The sequence below is a fragment of the Fundulus heteroclitus genome, unplaced genomic scaffold, assembly GCF_011125445.2.
Source record: "Fundulus heteroclitus isolate FHET01 unplaced genomic scaffold, MU-UCD_Fhet_4.1 scaffold_114, whole genome shotgun sequence".
NCBI lineage: Eukaryota > Metazoa > Chordata > Actinopteri > Cyprinodontiformes > Fundulidae > Fundulus > Fundulus heteroclitus.
The window spans coordinates 356320-376139 of record NW_023396527.1 but is presented as its reverse complement, the minus strand read 5'-3'; the positions used below and the strand labels follow the sequence as shown (position 1 = coordinate 376139).

The following is a 19820-nucleotide window of genomic DNA, read 5'->3' as shown; positions in this document are numbered from 1 at the left end:
TATTGCAGCGATACGCCCATGTGTTCTCCACTGGCCCAAATGATTTGGGTCGCACCAGCATGGTGAAACATGACATCCTGACCACTGTAGGGCCTCCGGTGAAACAGCCCCCCCTGGAGAATGGCTGGGCAGAAACAGGAAGCAGCCGACCAGCAGGTGCTTCAGAGCTTGGAGGCTGGTCTGACCCAGTAATAGCAGCTGGACGGTACCGATTGTGATGGTGATTGTAGCCAGGTATTCTGTCCCAGAAGGATAGTGCTGCACACCTTTCCTCCCGCCCATACATGGAGGACGCTGTGATCATGCGCAGCTGGGGGTAATCAAGGCTTTCTGGTTAAAAGGGGGCAGATGGGTGAGGAAAGGACATCTGAGGCTGGGGATTCCTGCTAAGGCAACTCATTTACAGAGAAGCACCGGTTTTCACCTTAGAGGCTGACCTGCTACGGTTTCAGAGTTTTATTTTTACTTTTTTGTAAAAGAAGGGTTTTTATTGTTTAGTCCCCTGGCCTGTTTTTAACCCACCTGAGAATCTATGCTGTCCCTGGGTCCTGTGCTGGTTTTATTCAGATTGGATTAAGGAGACTAGTGGGAGGAGTTTTTCTTTTGTGTTGTTTTCACTAGAGTTTGTGGAGTGAGTGTGTGTTGTTTTTTTGTTCTGGACACCAAGGCGTATTCAGTTTGTTTTCTTTAGTATTTATCCTCCAGATAATTCAATTAATTTAACTGGGGTTTTAATCATTTCTTGCAGCAATCAGGATTCCAGGCCAGCATAGACTCCTGCTTTTAATGTGGCCATGAGCTAAAGTAAAACTGATTGTGTCCCATTACCCTGTAACCCTAATAAACTGTATTCTATTTGAATCAGCGCCTCTGTTAAGTCCTTACAACCTCTTTAGTGACCTGGTACAAAGAGGGTTTAAGGTTGAGACACCGTACCTGAGGTCACAGTAAGACAGAAGGATCAGAGCTCTAGGCTCTGTGTAGATTACAGGGCCCTAAATGAACAAACAATTAAGGATGCGTACCCACTTCCTCGAATACTGGACACCCTGGACACCCTCTCCACTGCCAAGTTCTTCAGCACACTCCACCTAACATCTGGATACTGGCAAGTGGAGCTGACACCTCGGGCGAGAAGAGCCGCTGCATTCTGCACACGTAAAGGGCTTTTCCAGTGGAACGTGATGCCTTTTGGGCTGTGTAATGCTCCAGCCACTTTCCAAAGGCTCATGGACCGTGTCCTGGCAGGGCTGCAATGGGAGACCTGTTTGGTCTATCTTGATGACGTTCTAGTTCTAGGACGGGACACTGGTCAGATGTTGGAGCGACTGGAGCACGTGTTGGCCAGGCTGCGTGTGGCCAACTTAAAACTCAAACCCTCCACATGCTGCCTGTTTCAGGAACAGCTAATCTTCCTAGGCCACACAGTTTGGGCTGAGGGCGTGGCCACAGACCCCCAGAAGATTCAGTGGGTACAGGAGTGGCCCACCCCTCAAAACGTGGGAGAGGTGCGTTTTAACTGGACAACTCAATGTCAGGAGGCTTTTGAAGAATTAAAACGACGCCTAACATGCGCGCCTGTCCTCGGCTACCCTCTGATACTGAATGTTTAGTTAAGGAGAAACAAGGCAGAAGGAAGGTTAAAGGCTGCTTTTTGTTGCTTATTGCCTTCAAATAGGATATACTTAAAGTTAAACTGTTTAAAACAGTGGAGTTAAAAAATTGTTGGGCTTGGTTTAATAAATATTTCCAATTTAGGACTTTATTAACATTCCTGCGTCTGGTTAAGTTAAAAAAAGGCGTATTTCAGGAGTTTTTTAAAGTTATGTCTGAATCTTTTGTTATGTTAGAGATTTAAAAAATATTGTTAAACACAAGGCTTTCTTTTTATTTTGTAAGGAACAACAGGCAAATAGTTTTTTTCTACAAGAGACACACTCTCTAAAAAGCCACCGAGGACAGAGAACAGCAGCTGATGCTAAAGTTATGACAGGGAGCATCATGAAGAAATACAGGTTGCAAATATTTGCAAGTGCCTCCCTTGGATTTTATCATGAGCTTTAGACATCATGAGAGTCTTAATTTAGAAAGAACCAGAACCAGCAGGTTCACGGGAGACTTCAAAAAAAGAATCCAGTCATTCTATCTCTGGGATGATGTGAGCAGAATGAGCACTGGAACCAAACACACAGACAAACATTAAAAATGCAAGAGTCCAGCGAGAGTTGCATGTATGGAGAGTGTTTCCAGTGCAAGGACAAAACTGTCTGCATCTCTAATGCAAACAAAAGCACCTCAAACACCTATTTTACCCACTGGGTAACAGAAGAGAAGGAGATTGATAAAAAAAAAAGGACAAAAGCAACTGTCGAAGTGACAGTCAAGAAATCTGTGGAGGGTACACAAGAGGACCTCATTGAGCCAACAGCTATGTAAAAGGATTTAACAGGCATTACTTTAATATCAAGCAGCAGTAGGCCTGCTGCCATGAGCAGAGGAACAACATGTCGGGGGAAGAGGCTTTGCTACAAGTTGACTTTTCAGAAAACTACGGCTGTAAATGCAGCTCTCAGGTTCAGACGGTCCACTTTGGGGCTTCACATCAGCAGGCCACCCTTCATACAGCTCTGTCACATTCAGACAGTTTCTGACATATACAGACACGCACAGGGCTGCCAACTTTCCTGCATTGGGGGTGAGACTCACGCATTTTACTGTGTTCACACGCTCTCACTCCAGCCTCTCAGTTTATCACGCATATGAACATTAAAACTGAACTCCGCTCCCCTTACTTATTAGAAAAATGCCACACTGATAAAACTCCAGTCCAAGTTTTCCCAGCAACCTTAGCGCCAACGCACAGAAACGTGTCAGGGTTGGATCTGGTCCGCATTTTTGCAGCAGGCCTCCTTACCGCTGTGCTGAAAGCAGTGGAGCAGAAAATCTGGGGAGCTTTAGCATCCTTTGACATCGAAAGAAGGCCGGGTTTTTTTTTATCATTTAGACGAAGCATACCTACATAGTTGTTTGTATTTTGTGTGTGTATGTTGTTTTACTAGTTTACATTTGTCATTTGACATATTGGTAAGGATGCTTTGCAGACAGGGGAACTGACCAAAATAATCTTGAATACTGTGGTGGAGCACAAGGGTCTTTTCCAGGTGGAGTTGAGGTTAACTGGTTTTAAGAGGATAAATTTAATCTGATTCTTTGTTTAGGCGTGGATAATACCAGGTAAAACCAAATTATTCCCTGGTTTGGTCCTGTCTTGGTTTTAGGCTTGCTTTGCTTAAGCCTGTGTTATTTGTTGGTTAAAAGCTAAAAAATGTTTCCATCACATTTATAAAAATTAAACATCCAGAAAAGTGCTGTCTTGTTTCATAGGGATTTTTTTTTATAGATTTTACAGACTCCTAAAGTAAATAACTCAATTGTAAATAATAATATTAATGGGTTGATATATTTAATCTTTAGCCTAATAACAAATACTAATTTACAGGAAGTGGTGGTCTAGAGGTTAGAGAGGCTGACATGTGTGTCTTGGAGAAGCCCTCTAGGTTGCTGGTTTAAAACCTGGTCACTCTGGGTGCCTGAGCAAGACCCTTAGCCCCAGATTGCACCACTGAGTGTCGGCAGCACACTGCTCCCTAAGGGTTGGTTTAAAAGCAGAAAACATATTTCCCCTCTGTGGGACTATTTGGGGGAAGTTTTTATATTTATTTATTCAGTATGGTTTGCAGGGGATTGGACTATCACTGCTTCCTGTATTAGTGCCAGTAATACAGAAATAATTTATTCATGCAACATTGTTTTTTTTAGTTAAACTGCATGGATTAATAATTAATAAACAGAAATTTCAAATTATTTCCGTATGGGTATATTTAAGTTGTAAGTCTTTTCATAGGGGCCATACTTTAATTTACTTCATTGTAAAATCCTCTGTCGTTTACCGAAGGACAAAGAAAGACGAAAGAAATGGATAATTTCAATGAAAAGAGTGCAGGCAGACAGTCCCAGTCGACTGTAGGAGCCGTCATACCACGACAGAATTTGCAGTCTACACTTCATCTCTGGTAAATACAACTTAATTTTGCACTGGTCATTGTCATGATTTGTCTTTGGATGAACCCGGACACAGCACGCACACACAGAGCTTGATCTTGAAGTGAGTTTTATTGTACAGAATGATGGGTGAATGACGAGAGGAACCAGAGTCTTATGGACGGAGGTGAAGGGTGCGGAAGCTGGCTAGCAGGAGGAACACGGGGAGACTGACCCGGAGGTGACTCGGGAGCGAAGGACCTGAAGGCGTTGAGCAGAGTTACAGAGCTGAAGACCGAGGAGCTGAGTTGCTGAGCTGAAGATCGTGAAGCGGAGTTGTAGAGCTGAAGACCGTGGAGCAGAGCTGCGGAGCTGAAGACCTTGGAGCAGAGCTGCAGAGCTGAAGTCCTTGGAGCAGAGCTGCAGAGCTGAAGACCTTGGAGCAGAGCTGCAGAGCTGAAGACCGTTGAGCAGAGCTGCAGAGCTGAAGACCGTTGAGCAGAGCTGCAGAGCTGAAGACCTTGGAGCAGAGCTGCAGAGCTGAAGACCGTTGAGGCAGAGCTGCAGAGCTGAAGACCGTTGAGGCTGCTGTAGACTTCACCGTGTAGCTGAGAGGATCTTGGAGGTGCAGATTGGTGCGGGTGCAGGAACTCTGGCAACCAGACGTGGGAAGATCTCTGGACAGAGGCGCAACAGAGGATGAAACAGACTGAGACTGAACGGGAGTGAACACTACGGGCCGGCAACGAGAGCAGAGAGAGGTATGCTTAAATAGGGGTGGGACCAGGTGGAGGCAGTTGCGGGTTAATTGCAGCCTGACAGGTGGAACCCATCAGGCTGCGCATTAACGAGAGAGAGGGAGAGAGGCTCAGCATGCAGCCCTCACGCTGCATCCTGACAGTCATTGTTCTGCTTAAATAATTAAAGCCGCAAGCGGCGTCGATCGGCCCTGCAGCCAAGCGCCTTCGCGCACGGCCGGCCACCAGCCACCGCAGAAGCTGTCACGCATTTTCCCCGCCCGTCCACCGGCCGATACACACGAACGCGTTGGCCAGCGCTCGCCCACGACTCACAAAAAATCTGGTGCACATCGGTCGATGCAGCGAGGAGATACAGCCGTTGAATAACGATAATGCATTTGGCCACCAGGCCGGACTAAATTGTTTGGCCAGCATTCACAGACTCGCTCCGTCCCTTCAGGCCTGAAGGGACAGTATCTGGATGGAATCTAGATGTTATCTGGCAATCTGATACCATCAACTTACTCTTAAAACGATCTTGTGATACGTTACCTAAAGAAGAAAAATGCGTAGAGAACTCGTTGTTTGCCCTGTTTGCCTCTGCCACTGTGCTCGCCTTCTGCCTTCCAGTCTGGCGCGCAGGCGCAAAAAACCCGGGTGAAAACAATAGCAGTGAACTACCCTATACGACATTGATTATTATGCAATATTTTTTTTAATCCGTTATTTTTTTTTTTATTAATTAATCGAAATTAACGTGTTATTTTGACAGCCCTAAAAATACAAGTGTAACTATGTTAAGAGGTTACTTTTAGCACATCTCCCATGAGACTGTGTTATGCCTACACACACACACAGTTTTCATTTCATGTTTTACTGTTGTCAATATGCTATTCTGGTTCTTTTACTTTAGAGTAATAAAGCTCAATTCAACAGCAATTTATATCTGGTGTCCTTGCTATGGTTCCAAATTAAATACAGTATAATGCCAACGGAAAGTGCTGTACATTGAAGTAAATATGTAAAATTGTATTTGTCCCTTCAACCCTGTTACCATCTTCAACCCTGTTATGCTGGTCTCAACCCCATCACACCTATGCTGGTGAAGATTCTCAGTCATCCAGGTCATGGTCATTCCAAAAAAAGGTAAAAAACCAAGCAACTGGACTTGTTTTCCGTAGTTGAAGACGTTTCGCTTCCTCTCCAGGAAGCTTTCTCAATTTAAAAAGTCTGGAGTAATGTGGAGTAACAAGCTATATACCATTGGCAAACAAAGGCCTTGCCAATGGTAAACCGTTGCTGTGTTGTGGGCTGTAACAGCGCAGCACATGATCGTCGTGGGAAAAAGATAGGAAATGGGTTAACTTTCCACCGCTTTCCTGCCTGGAGGCGCAACCACGGAGAACAAGTGTCAGAGATAACGAAGAGTCGTCGGCTCGCTTGGATCGCGGCTGTAAGACGACCGAACATAACTTTCCACAGTATCCCGATGTCAATGAGAGTGTGTTCCCTGCATTTTCATTCTGGTAAGTTAAAGATGCACGGTTTTATTTTATAGCCTACATCGTTTCTTTCCTTCAACCGCGACACCACATACATGCATGAATGCGCGCCCAGAGACGATTGATATAGCATTTCACCCTCTTCGGTAGAACACACTGCCAGTTCCTACAAGGGCAGGGACATCCCTCTCCGTTTTCAAAAAACTCCTGAGACCCAGCTCTTTAGAGAACAACATCTCTCATAGCACCACTTACAAGTTTTGCTGATCCTAGCACTTACCAGCCATCTTGTAATGTAATGTAATCATATAAAGATATGTATATTAAGGATCTTTGATAACATTATGGTTCTATATGTGTTCAACACTTCTGCTATGGATAATAATTTTAAATTGTGTTACCAGGAAAACCAGCAAATGAAATGTACAACTCGCATCCGGATTGGGCACCATCACTACACTTGGGCCACACTGAGATGAAGGCCACAGAGACTGCACGCTATGAGAGACAGGAAAACAGAAAACGGCAAAGGACTGACAGTACACCTGCGATGGATGAGACAGCTATTGATGACCTTGTTCCACCAGGTAAGCCTTACAGAGCCAGCAGATACAACACCTTATATTGCTTTTGTTGCTGTTTCAGCTGCATGATGCACATTTAGCTAAAATATGTCCTTATTTGATCCACAGTGGAGACACCAGCACCAGCAGAGGATGGAGCTGACCAGACACTGCTGACAGAACGTGACTTCTGTCAGCGCCGGCGTGCTGAAATCAACCGGCTGCTGGAGTAGAACAGGACCCTGAAATGTGAGCTTGGCCAGAGAACAATGGATGAACATTTCCTGAAGGATGACGACGTCAAAGTGAAATACTACACTGGACTTCCACACCTTGAAGTTGTCATGGGTGTTCTAGCCTGTGTTGGACCGTACATGACACAGAGCAGTAAAGTATTGTCACCTTTTCAGATGCTTTTCCTCCTGTTATTCTGGACTGTTTTGAAATATTTATACAGAGACCATCAAATCTTAAAGCTCAAGCTCAGTCATATTCCCACTCCAAACACAACACAACTATGAAGTTCCTCATTGGTATTACACCACAGGGCTCAATTTCTTTCATTTCTAAGGGATGGGGGGGGGGCGCGTCACTGATAAGCACGTAACTGATAACTGTGGGATTCTGGACAAACTGTTATCTGGGGATTTAGTGTTGGCTGACCGCGGCTTTGACATACAGGACAGTGTGGGACTTATGTGTGCCGAAGTAAAGATCCCAGCTTTCACAAAAGAACGCTGTCAGCTGGATGCAAGAGACGTGGAGAGCACAAGAAAAATTGCCCACCTCCGAATTCATGTGGAAAGGGTGATCGGAACCGTCCGCAACAAGTACACCATTTTGTCAGCTAAAGCACCTATTCACATGGTGTTGCCATGCAAGGATGAAGACATGACATTTCTTGATAAGATTGTGTCTGTATGTTGTGCTCTGACAAACATGGGCCCTAGTGTTGTGCTGTGATAAATGTGCATCTGGTTTCTCCTTTATCGTTATTGGTTAACTTTAAAATTGGTTTCAACAACTTCATTCTGCTGTACTGTATTAAAACAAAGAATGTTGATCAATATTGAATTGACAATTTATTTGTACTGACAATATACTCTAAGCTAACATCTAACAAGTGGTTTTCAGCCATAAGTGTCTGTCGCATCCACACTCAAAAGCAAGAGGTGTCAGACAATCAGATGTTTTTAAGTGTTTATTTGCAAGTAGTGCAACTTGAGAAAACAGTGCACAGCAGAACGGTGCAGTGCAGTTGGTATGCTTGAAGGTAAAAGGTTAAAAAAAAATGGACGCATAGAAAATATAGTGCAATTTCTTATAACAATAACAAATACAATGTTTTTATAAAAAATGTGCAATACTATTAATAAATAGGTATCTATAAAACAACAATGGACACAGAAAATGGAGGTAGTGCAAATTAAATAAACAATAACAGATACAAATAAATGGAGCTAGTGCAAATTATAAATGTAGTAAACAATAACAGATACAAATAAAAATGGTAGTGCAATTTCTTATAACAATAACAAATACTATGTTTTTATAAAAAATGTTCAATACTATTAATAAATAGGTATCTATAAAACAACAATGGACACAGAAAATGGAGGTAGTGCAAATTATAAATATAGTAAACAATAACAGATACAAATAAAAATGGTAGTGCAATTTCTTATATAATAATAATAATAATAATAATAATAATATTAATCATAATAATGAATATACATTTCTTAAAATGTATAAATAAAGGTATCTATACAATATATAGTAATATACAATAATATAACAATATGTTATAATATACAATCTGATATTATAATATATAACAATATTTAATAATATAGAATATATGTCTTTGGACAGCTACTACAGACATGCATCACAAAACCATCAAGTCCAACACAGGAAAGGTGGAACCACTGCGTCGCACAGATCTCGTTGTCACACGCAACCATGTCATTCAGTTCCTGAGGCCCTTGGCACACGCACCACGTATTCTCTTTATGTTCTGTGGTCCTCTTCCTCACTCTCTTTTGCCCTCTTACTTTTGGGACTTTTACAGTGTTAGGAGATTTGACAGCCATAACTCTTGAGGTCTGCAGTGCGGAGGCATCTTGTGTGTAGTGGCGGCAAATGAGCTCAGGGAGGGAAACCTTCAGGTAAAATTCCTGTGCCTTCTGAAGAAATGACTCCAAGAACCTGACATCTGGCATGACTCGGACAACGAGATCTTTCTGTGTCCACACCACAAAGTCACAGTATTTGGACTCAGTCACAAAGATCTGTGTCTGCACCTGTGTGTAGTGTCTGTGGCCTTGTTTAAGTTGATATGTGTTGTCCACAAGTTGGAGACAGAAGTCCCTGTCACCATCACAGGCCTCCTGGACAGTGTTGTTCTTGTGCTTTGCCGGACACTTTATTTCCAGGCAGCCTTTCCCACAGCAGATACAGTGAAGTAATCCATCAGGTGAAGCGCCTACTTGAGGAAACTCAGGGTTGATGTCAGTGTGGTGTGGTGCTTGCTTGGCCTGATACACACTCCTTGCAGTCTCCTCATGCTCAATTCCCCATCTTGTGTCTTGTGTGGTCAACAGTGCTGTTGGGTAGCACACTTTTCGCACGGTGGACACAGCCGGCTTCTCAATGTTGCAAACACCAACTGCATGCATTGCTGAGGCGGTTACTCTCCCTGCCCGTACTCCATACCAGGCAGATGACTTATGCTGCTGCTTTGTGTGGCTGCTGATGATGTTGGCTTGTTCCTTTGACACAGCTGCAATGTCTTTCACTGTCTCACAGTGCTGGAGAAGGACAGCTAGTGGAGCATTATCAAGCTGTGGGTCACGCAGACGGTCTTGCAGGGGTTTTGGCATCACAGCTGGCTGGACAGGATCAGCATAGTCATGAAAGTAGGTCTCCATTGTGGACATACAAACTGCCCTATGCTTATGAAGAACAGGGAGCAGTGACGACAAGTCGTCCAACGTGGCTTGGGGCGTGCGTCTGCTGGCCCGTGTCCGTAGGCCAGGCACGGGACTGTTGTCATTGATGACTCTGTCCAGAGCAATCCTCTGCGCCTTTGCTGAAGTAAAGTCCATCTTGTGGGCGACTTCTCCGTGGACTTTGTTAATTCCTGCTGGTATTTTCCAGTAAGCTGGCACATCTGTCACAGTCTTTTTTCCACGGATGCGGACTGCTGCCTCAATCTTAAACAATAGAGCCCCAACATGTGTACATGCCTCTGCAATGCCAGCCATGCATGTACAGTGTGCACAGCAAACCTGGCCACCGTTGGCAAAGATGACCCGTGGCTTCAGGGGTCATCATTAATGCGCTGAGAGTGCAAGACCTGAGGAGAAATAAATGGACATACATTATGCAGGGAAGGACACCACTTCATTATGTTTCATTCTATGCAGGAAACCAAACATTAACCTCAACCCCTCAGTAATGTGTATACATGACTTGGGCGTAGGAAGGTTTTAAAACATGTGTGTGTGTGTGTGGGTCCCAGTAAACAGTACATAGTCACACAAGATGTAAACAATTTACACATACAAAGAGTACTGAAGCTTAACCCATATTAAACAAAATACTACAAAAATTAATTTGAACATTAAAACGATAATTAAATAACCAGTAGACTACAAGTGATTAAACATGTAATTAAGAGAAAAATTTATTAATAATAACAATTTAATTCAATGACAGTAACGCTATCAATTAATTAGGTAGCCAAATACTTCTTATTGATATTGATAGCTTTCTTATTGTTGTATTTATTAAATTAATGGAAAAAGTTAAAATTAAATTTTATCTCAAAAGTGGACGGGGGACTTGTCCCCCTTGCCCCCCCCTATTCCTACGCCACTGCATGAGACAAAATGACATTTATATGACAGTAAAGTATAACATCTGAAAATTAATTTCAACATTCATCTTTCTGTTGCTATCCCTCTGCTGACAGCAAAAATGCGTACTACAAAACTGTTGCATTGACTAAGCGAGTTGTGAAGCTAAGTCTGACGTGATTTTGCTTACAGATTGCCGTGAAATCATGCTCTCACAACAACCATGCTGTTATCTTAAAAAGGACATCACGCAAAGGTTGCATTCAAGTAAGCAAAAGGATGCTTTGAAATGCGTCCTGTTTCAGGAAAGGCAAGATTGTAGCAACAGGACAACAGTGCAGAGACTGATGGGTCCAATGGAAGGGCTAACATTAATGTTATGAGAGGTAAAATGTGGGATCTTTTACGGGAAAATACTAAAACGGCAGCGAGAAAAGGCTGAGAAACATGGAGGGTTTAGGGAGGGTTGGCAGTTAACGTTACTAACGGTTAGCAGCTACTAAACTAGCAGGTACCAGAGCGCGTCTGAGCACAGCTTACCTTTGTGTGAATTATTGTGTTCCCACTGTTTGCTGGCTTTATGATCTGCCGCTCCTGAACCCATCCATTCGTAAACTGCACATGAGACTCCAAGGACTTGTAGCTTTGGAACTGTTCTGAAGTACAGGCGCTCACACCACAAACAAGGCAGGCAAAGACGTCTGATATACAAAACAGTGCCAGCAAGTCGTCGTGGGCGCTCCACTCTTTGTTTGGAACTTTATATGGATCCAAATTATTTATTACGCTGATTTTGTCTACATACCGGTCCCTGGCTCCTCTATTTAATGTGTCCCAGTGAATTCCTGATCCTTTTCGGGATTTTAACATCTTTTTTCTATCTATTCTTTATGAACTTTATGAACTACTGCTACGTATCGTTAAACAGCGTCTTTTCAGCCTTAAGCCATCAACATGGCCGCCACGTCCCACAATGCAACGCGGATCCCAAACCCTATTATATTTTCAACCTAATCTAAAAAATGATTTACTATGTGAAAAAAGTTTTAAGAAGGTAAAATGCCTTTTGCTGACTTTGTGGGTTTTGCATTGTGGATCATGTGCCGAGCATTAGTGGAAGAACCTCTCATACTTCTTTCAACTCCGCTTGAAAGAAGATACTAGTGATTATGAAAATAGCGCCCCCTTCATTTCCGGAGTGCAATAGTCCCATTTCCATATAAGGTATGAGACTGCCAGTGGTCCGTCCCCGCCCCTTTCTGCAGGCTGCAGCGGTCCTTCTCGCTGGAGGCACAGCGGAGAAACTGGAGGGAAGCAGGAGCTCAAAGAGCGGCAGGACGCAGCAGAGGAGACACCAATGATGGGGGATGTTTTCCAGCCCAGAGTTCTGCTGCACCCATCAGGTTTGGAGATTTCCTTCTTCATGCTAACTGTGTGGATGGAGCTAAAGTTTAGGAGCCGTTTTCAGCAGCTGATGGATTCCTCCTCTTCATCACAACTCGTTGCAGGCTTTCCCCCAGAAAACTGGATAAACCTGCAGCACAAAAGATAGCATGTAGCATAGAGGCCGCTAATGCTAGTTTAGCATGTAGCTCATAGGATGTTAATGCTAGTTTAGCATGTAGCTCATAGGATGTTAATGCTAGTTTAGTATGTAGCACATGGGGCGCTAATGCTAGTTTAGCATGTAGCACATGGGATGTTAATGCTAGTTTAGCATGTAGCACATGGGGCGCTAATGCTAGTTTAGCATGTAGCACATGGGATGCTAATGCTAGTTTAGCATGTAGCAATATTCAGCATCAAGTTCTTTTTGTTTGTCTGCCTGGTAAAGATCCCCCAAACATCACTTTTTGGTTTATTTTGTCTAGAAAGATGGTTAGTTGCTATGGAGGACCAATCCTGCCACAATTTTAATGGATTTAGACTACATACAGAAATGAATAAGAACAAGAATTCCTTCATTTTCCCACAATTGGAAATTTCTGGTGTGACAAACACAAAGACAGTTACACACTGTATCAGTGAGGCAAAAAAGAGCAAACCAGTCAAATTCAAAGTTTGTTCTAAAGAAATGCCAAGAGTAGGAGATACTGCTAAAATATCAGAGTAAATATTTACCAAGGAAACAAAAAAATACTTTGATAGTGGAAGTAAAATCTAGGGCTGAACAATTTTGTAAAATAATTTAATTGTCATTTTATGTCTTAATTGCAATTTAACACAATTATTTTGTTCAGTCTAAATTATCATGTCTTTTTAAACAAATACAAACAACCTATCAATCTGTTTGATCGTTGTGCAGATCAGGTGCAAAAAGAGCCACTGTGTCTGAACTCGGAGCAGAAATGATCACAAAATTGCAATTTGATTTGGACTTCTCTATGCATTAGCAAGCAACAATAATCGCTTGTGGATAAAGATGTTTGTAAACATGAACTATTTAAATCAAGAACTTTTAATGTTTTTATTAATCAGAATATTATTCAACAGAATAACGTTCTGTTGAACAGAACTTAACAATATTATATATATATATATATATATATATTATATATATATATATATAGTATATATATATATCTATATATATATATATATATATATATATATATATAAAAAAATAAATAAAAGGGCAAGTTAACGTGTCGCGTTAATTCAGTAGACTATTAACGTCGATATTTATTTTATCGTGCATTAACGCATGTTGCTCACATGCTTTCAGTCAGTGTCAGTCAGCGCGCGCTGACTGCAGCGAGCTGTCACGGCAGCACTCTGGTGCTCCCCCTCCCCTCTCGTACATGGCTCAGCGGCGCCAGCCAATCAGCAAGCAGGCTCAGCCTGGCCCGCCCACTCAGCTCTCACACAAACTCTACACACAAACAGCTGAGAGAGACCGCAGCAGCGAAAAAACATGAACAGGGGAAGTAGCACCGTTTGGCTTTATTTTAATACCGTAAATTAAATCAAGCTGTATGTTTTGTAAAAAGCCGGTTAATTTCAGTGGAAACACAACAAATTTATCTAAGAACGTGAAAAAACATGAAAACGTCGAGCCACAGAAACGGAGAGAGGAGACGAAACTTCTGCCCCGACAGACCCACAGACGTCTCTGACTGAGGCGTTTCAGTCCTCCATGGAACATCCAGGTAGATCAGTGGTCATCTTCAGCAGCAGTTCATGTTAACTTTCAAAGTAGATATTATCTATCATATGTTACTGGAGCCCACACATAAAATGTAATTAAGACCTTGAAAGAACCCAGTACATATATTAAAAAGTGTTATTTAAGATAACATTAGCTAATCCTTTTTTTATCCCACGACGGGGAAATTTATAGGATTAAAGCAACAGGCAGGTGCACACAACACAGACAAAATTACATAAGGATTGAAATATATAAGAGGTGGATTAGCGAAAAAAACACTGAACATAACATTAATATTATTATTATTTAATTGTAATAATAAAATAAAAACCACAAAACCCAAAAGGTCAACAGTTTCATGATACATCAAGCTTAGGGACTGGCTAATATACAGCAGGTCAAAATAGGCCATATTTTGGCTGCAGTGCTTTGCTGTTCTCTTATGAAGAAAAAGATCAACTAGTGCACTAAATTCAATAGATATCCAGTATAAAATAAGATAAGTGCTACAAATGTTACAACACTTTTGTTCATATGGCAGCAGAACATTAAAATAAAAGTGCTCTTTACACTACTTTTGAATTAATTCTTGGAGTTTGCGCATACAATGCGATTAATTGCGATTAAAAAGTTTAATCGTTGCCCAGGATATATATATATATATATATATATATATATATATATATATATATATATATATCTATATATATATATATATATATATATATATATATATATATATATATATATATATATAAAAATGCAATTCTTACAATCACCATCATTGGTCATCAGGGGCCTGTTTCAGAAAGGAGGTTAAGTGAAAACTCTGAGTATGTTAACCATGAAATGAGGGAAACTCTGGGTTTTCTGTTTCAGAAAGGGAGGTAAGTTAAAGCTGAGAAACCACAGTAAGTCAAGCCCGTTTCTGAAAGAGAGGTAACTTATACTCAGAGTCAGTTATCATTAGGGCTGGGTATCATCTAGGATGAGCCGATTCGATACGATTCTCGATACACAGCTCACGATACGATACGATTCTCGATACATAGCTCAGCTTGATTTGATTCCAATATCGATATTTATTACTTTGAATTAATGCTCAGTGATTCAATCACCAAAATCAGCCAAATATTATGTTTATGTTCTATTTATGATCACTGACATATTAACAGGAAAATAAAGGCATTTGCTTCAATGCATTTTAACGTGTCACAGAAACCAAAAATGTGCCCAAACATCTGATTTTAGGGACAAGGAGCTTCTAAAATCCTGTCGGCCGTTCCACAAATTCGTCTCACTTGCTCTCCTTCGCTGTGAACTGTAATGGTTGCGCTGTAATAACGCCCCCTAGAGGTTGGGAGGTATATCGATATTGAAAGCCAGAATATCGATATTAAATCGTTTTTAAAAATATCGATATTAATCTTTATATCGATTTTTATGCACAGCCCTAGTTATCATGGCAATTTACTCTGTGAACCTAACCTGGTTGGGAGCAGGTTTTCTTCAGAAAACTCAGTTTATTTTGGTCTCCTCCCCTTTGTTAAAGAGGAAGTGGTGTTTAAACACCTCATTGATTCTTTGGGGACATATTCATTGTGCACATTTCAGTCACACAGAGCGCATCAAAGGGAATGAAATGACATGTCCTTTTATGGATGATCCTGTTGACGAAGAGGTTGTATTACTTCGTAGGGAGTTACATTTACGTCGGGAAAGGATTTTGAGGCCCAGAGTGGATTTTTTTGTCATATCCCTATCGTATCACAGCAATTTATATGGTGTTCTTCATTTGCTAAAAAAAAAAAAAGAAAACAAAAAAAAAGATTTTAAAATAGTTTCAATACTTCGTAGAATTCACCTGTGACCATACACTCACCTCTAGCTTTAGTTTCAGAATGTCGATTTCCAGATCTGCCTTTTGGATCTGGCGGTCCAAGTATACAAGTTCTTTGCTGTTTTTTTCTATCTTTTTAATAATAAGAAGTCTATATAACTCCTTAACTGGCAACTGAAAATACATTAGATAGAGTTACATCATGAATGTAGTCTAAATTCAGAATGAAAACTGTGGCATTTACTGTAAATCACTGAACTGTGTCCATCTGTGCACCAGAAGTTGATGGACCTTCCTCCTGCTGTTCTTCCCACACTCTGGGGGGTAGAGATAAGAATGACCATTTATAGATATAAACTTGGATTCTATAGGCTACTCCACATATAAATGTGAATGTGTAGATTGTTTGATGTGTAGACATATAATATTAAAATTACCTTTGTATGCCTGTCTGTGGCAGCAGAAACAGTTTCTTCATCCCCATCATCCTGTGAAGATGAGCATTTCATAGAGTACCCTTTATAATTCTATTTGTCATAATTAATGGTGTATGGAGTAGGCTACTGACAACTGTATGGGGTACTGTTGAGACAGGAGCTCCAAAGAGGCAGATATTACCATCCGAATCTGTTGGGACCAAAAAAAAAACCCAACCCAAAGTAATATAAATGGAAATATCACATTTAGCCAATATAAAAAAAATAACACTGTAGGTAGACCTCCTACATCTTAAGAAGGCACTTAAATCTTCTGGAGTGACTGGCTCTGATGAAGTCCCTCCAGGAATTTCCTCAGCCATTGGCCTTCTGAAATGAAATGAAATTTATTCGAACATGATACAAATATAAAAATAAAATAGTGCACAGTAACAAGAAGTGCATAAGAAAGAAGAGAAAAATACAGATTTTTTGTTTCAGTTAACATATCATGCTCAAAATGGGGTAGGAAGAAGTGAGAACTTATAAACTCCTACCCCAAACACTTGAGACTTTAGAGTCCTACTGTCATTAAAAAAAAATCAATCAAAATCAAAGTGGCAGTTATATTACCTATACATTTTCCATTTTATGCTGGTTTTATATTTCTAACCCTTGTGTTTAGGTCCTCCTAAACCACCAAGTTATTATCTTCAATAACACACCTTATTGCTTCTGTCCCCATGTGTGTATCTAATGAAAATTACCTCTTTGTACTTTCTTTTGAATTGTGTTTAACTATGCTTTGTTTTAAATCTTCATGTAACTTATTCCTAACTTTACACCTTTAATTGAAATACAGAAGCTTTTCCTGTTGTTCTTAAATGCGGATCTTGAAGATTGAGTGACCCCTTAAGTTATACCCCCCTTCTCTTTCAGAAAACGTGCTCTGTATGTGCTCAGGTAACAACTTTTTTGATACCTTGAAACATAAATTGAGCCATTTTAAATTCTACCAAGCTCGTCAAATTTGAGAATTCTGGATATTATGAAGAGCGGGTTGTATGCTCATAATAACCGACATTATGGATGATTCTAATGGCTCGTTTCTGTAGGACGGTTACCGGATGTAAAGAGCTCTTGTAATTAACTCCCCACACTTCACAGGCAATATGATAGATATGGTAAAATCAGAGAGTTATATAGAGTATGAAGTGATTTAGCATTCAATACATGTCTAGCTCTGGCCAATATGGATAACTTCTACTGAGTTTACTCTGTAAATGTTTGAATATGAGGTTTCCAACTGATTTTGTCATCTATTATTAAACCGAGGAACTTATTAGCAAAACCCTTTCTAGAGTTACGTCCTCTATTTGAACTTGAATTTCAATATTTTTATAACAGTTCCCAAAGACATGAATTCGTCTTGTCCAAATTTAGAGATAATTTGTTATGGTCAAACCATATCTTAACTTACTAATCTCTGAAGTGACTGTTGAGAGAAGATGCTCTAAATTATCTCCTGAGGCTAGAATATTTGTGTCATCAGCGAATAAGATAAAAATTTTAATACATTGGACACTTTACTGATATCATTTATATAAAGATAAAATAAAACTGGTCCCAATACTGATCCTTGTGGTACTCCACAGACAGTCTCCTGCCAATCAGATTCCACATCTCCCAATTTACAAATTGTTTTCGGCTCTTTAAATAACTCCTCATCCAGTCAAAACTACTCCCCTAATTCCATAGCGTTCTAATTTTTTAAGTAGGATTTCATGATTTATTGTATCAAAAGCTTTCTTTAAATCTATAAATATCCCTACTGCCAGTTCTTACTATCTATTGCGTTGGTTATTTCTTCTATTAAGTCAGTTACGGCCAGCGATGTTTGACCGTTTGCTCTGATCCATATTGACTGCTGATAAGTAGCGAATGTTTTTCTATGAATTGTTCCAGTCTTTTCTTAAAGAGTTTTTCCAGATTTTAGGTTTAGAAATTGTGGAGGGAGAAGAGAAACAGGCCTGTAGTTAGTGAAGAGGGTTTGTTGCCAGTTTTATACATTGGTTGACCTTCGCTATTTCATTTTGTTGGGAAATAATCCTGTTTGAAATGATAAATTGCAAATATAAGTTAGTGGTTTAGAGATTCCTTTAATTACTATTTTAATAGTTTTCATGTCCAGATCATCACAGTCAGTGGAAGTCTATTTTGTACAGTTATTCACAATGTTTATGATTTCTTCTTCTAGTACAGGGTTGAGATATAAGGAGCTGGGGATTATTCTCATTAGATATTGCTGAGTTGCAGTTTTTGTAGTCGGTATTTTTTCTGCTAATTGAGGTCCTATATTAACAAAAAATCTATTGAATTTATTGACGACACTTTCAAATCAGTTATATTCTGTTCATTATCTATAAAATAGTCTGGATATTTGTTATTGCAACTTTTCTAATAACTCTATTTAAAATATTCCATGTTTCCTTATGTTGTTTTTATTCTATCCAGTAATTTATAATAGTCCTTTTTACATGTTTTATAATATGGTTAACTTATTTTTATATTTCTTATATTTGTTTCTGATTCAGACGTTCTATGTTTAAGAAATTCTCTATAAAGTTTTGTTTTCTTTTTACATGCCTTTTGTATTCCTTTTGTGATCCACTGTTCATTTTGTTGATTGCTTTTCCTGTTATATTGTTTGATTGGGCAGTGCTGTTATATATATTTTAAATATTTTTAAAAATTCTTCATATGCTGAATTCACATCGTTCAGTTTATATATTAATCTCCAATCATAGGCCAACAACTCGGCCTCTAGAGCTCTTAGTGTCTCTTCAGACGTAACCCGTCTGTAATGCGTCTCTATTTTTTGATCGTCTGTTTTGCACTTACAGTCGTAGACTATGAACACTGGTAAGTGATCGGTTATGTCATTCATTAATATTCCACTAGTTAAATTATTTCCAGCACATTGTAAAATATTATCAATTAAGGTAGCGCAGTGCAATGTAATGCGACTGGGCCTGGTGATTTTTAGGATACAAGCTTAAACTGAACATGGTGTGAATAAATTCTTCAGTCATTCTATGTCTATTTGGATTGAGAAGGTCAATATTGAAATCCCCACAGAAAATATTATTTTTTGATTAATTGTTATAAATTTTTCTTCTATCCAGTTGTTGAATACTTCAATGTTTGATCCAGGGGCTCTATAAATGCAACTCACTAAGACATTTTTCCTTTTTTCCACGAGTATTGCTATAGTCACCACATTCAAACATGTTGTCCATCACAGTTGACATGTTTCGATCAACTTATAATTAATCTTCTTATCAACATATAAAGCTACTCCCCTCCATTTTTGTTTTCTCTGTTCTTACAAACTATTTCATAAACATTGATTTCATAGTCTATGCCCTTATCACTATTGAGCCAAGTTTCTGATAAGGCAATAACATTGAATGTCTGTGAAAGTTTTGTTGGAGGTATTGTTTGATGCTGTCAAAATTTGCATAGAGGCTTCTGCTATTAAAGTGAATTATTGACGGCTTTGTTCCATTTTAATGCTGTTATTGAACTGATCATCACTGTAATAGTGGACAACTATCATTGCTTGACCTGGATAGAAGTTGTTATCCAGGATCCCCCCCCCAATTGTCAATGTCAATATCTTCTTATGATAGTTTTCTGTGTTGGAA

The 19820-nt window shown here is 40.0% G+C and overlaps 1 long non-coding RNA gene across 1 annotated transcript; it reads left to right on the top strand.

The window, feature by feature from the left end:
* Positions 1-3961: 3961 nt before the first annotated feature.
* On the top strand, positions 3962-7104 carry LOC118558246. The gene is made up of 3 exons (XR_004928255.1): positions 3962-4073; positions 6688-6870; positions 6976-7104. It is a non-coding gene; the product is annotated as an uncharacterized LOC118558246 (long non-coding RNA).
* Positions 7105-19820: the final 12716 nt, after the last annotated feature.